The following is a 1,735-nucleotide window of genomic DNA, read 5'->3' on the forward strand; positions in this document are numbered from 1 at the left end:
AGAATACACTGTATATTGGCTCAATCAAGCACATCAACATATGTGTTATTGTCAACAAATAATTTTCCATTCCTTGTTTCCTGTATATTTTGCCTTTTTTGCCATCCTTGATTCCCTATCCCTAACCCTCTGCCCTGTCCAACCCTCCTCCCATTGTCTCTGGTATCCATGATTGCTTTCTAGTATATTAAGTTTTTGATCTCCTCTTTGTAGTAACATTAGGATGGATCCAGAGACACAGTTGTTAAGTTATTCAAAGGTGGAAAAATATTTTAAAATTATAGTAAAAAACACATGATATAAAATCTGTCCTTACCAAAACAAAGTGTACTATAGTTTTTCTAGCTGTGTGTACACCCTTGTACATAGATGTCTAGAACTTTTTCACTTGTATGAGTGAAGCTCTATATCCATTGAACAGCATTTGTCTATTTACTTCTTCCTGCCCAATCTCCACTCCTCTAGCCCCTGAAAACTACCATTCTACTTTCTGTTTCTGTGAGTTTAATTACTTTAGATATCTTTTTTTTTTTTTGAGAGGTTTTTGTTAAAGGGCATGTGTGCTCGCCAGATAGAGACAGAGAGACAGAAAACAAGAAATCACCCCCTGGGGGGATGGCCACGCCGCAACCTCTTCTCCTCCATTCTCCTCTCAGGACCTTGGGCATGTACACACGCACGCCCGGCGTGAGTTTTAAGCCACCGGGTCCGGGATGTGAACCGTGGTCGACTACATGGGAGTCCAGTGACATAGCCATTACACTAACTGCTGGTCCCATTTTACTTTAGATATCTTATATAAGTGGAATCATGCAGTACATGCTTTTGTGACTGACTTCATTTAGCATGATATCCTCAAGGTTCATCTATGTCGTACATGTGCCATATGATCATAGCAACAGATTTTGATCCATCCTATGTTAACTCTCATTTTTAACTCATTGAGAACCATATGATCTCAGAACTCAGCTTCTCAGTAATAAAACAGATAATGGTAGTTATAATGGGTGGAAATTAGGAGTAAGTAAAATCAGAGCTTTGTAATAATTGGTTTTCTAGTTCTGTGCACTCTGTCATAGATGCCTTAAGTTATAGCACCTGTGGCAAAAGAAATTGAAAAAAAATCACAAGTTGGCAGAATAAAGTTCTCATCCTAGCTGGTTGAAGAGGCCTTACTGAGTAATTTTTACTTATTTTCTCTCATAACAAAGTCTACTTGTCAATTTTTCAAGCCTTTCTATACTAGGGTTCAAAGGGATGGAATCAAAAAGGAGCCTCCTTCCCCATAAAGGGTCTTCTCTACCACCAAAGAGGAGAGTCCTCAAGCCAGCCTCCACCTGGCTCTGGGAGGCACCATGTTTTAGTATTGTTACCAGGGAAATGGTACTAGACATAAAGCTTGGGAGAAAGGAAACAAAGCATTCTTAGTCTTGGTAGCCTAGGAAATACAAGTTCCCAAAGTCTCCTGCAGTTGCTTATACTTCATAGAATTCTCTCCCAATGTCTCACAGTCCCCATGTAGACAAGAGATCAGAATGTGTTGATTGCATGAAGGGTTTGTGAGATCTCTGGCCAAAAACTGTGGTTTCAAATAAGAAATGATCATTTATCTCTCCTCTGTCTTGGAAGCAGGAAATCTGCCACCATCTGAGTGTGCCCTGTGGACATCGTAGCTCATGCCAGCTTCTCTTGGGAAGGGACAAGTATCTTTGCTTTTGTCCTTTCTTCTTCCCTA

At 40.1% G+C, this 1,735-nt stretch overlaps 1 protein-coding gene and 1 pseudogene across 1 annotated transcript in view; one reads left to right on the forward strand and one right to left on the reverse strand.

The window, feature by feature from the left end:
• Positions 1 to 1,735, forward strand: part of CCDC3 (coiled-coil domain containing 3) — a 198,956-nt gene that overhangs the window by 27,768 nt on the left and 169,453 nt on the right. The gene's annotated exons all lie outside the window — the stretch shown is intronic.
• The window catches only part of LOC102473682 (microfibrillar-associated protein 1 pseudogene), a 60,103-nt pseudogene that overhangs the window by 14,347 nt on the left and 44,021 nt on the right, over positions 1 to 1,735 (reverse strand).

Source organism: Tupaia chinensis, unplaced genomic scaffold (assembly GCF_000334495.1).
Source record: "Tupaia chinensis unplaced genomic scaffold, TupChi_1.0 Scaffold000275_1, whole genome shotgun sequence".
Taxonomy (NCBI): domain Eukaryota; kingdom Metazoa; phylum Chordata; class Mammalia; order Scandentia; family Tupaiidae; genus Tupaia; species Tupaia belangeri.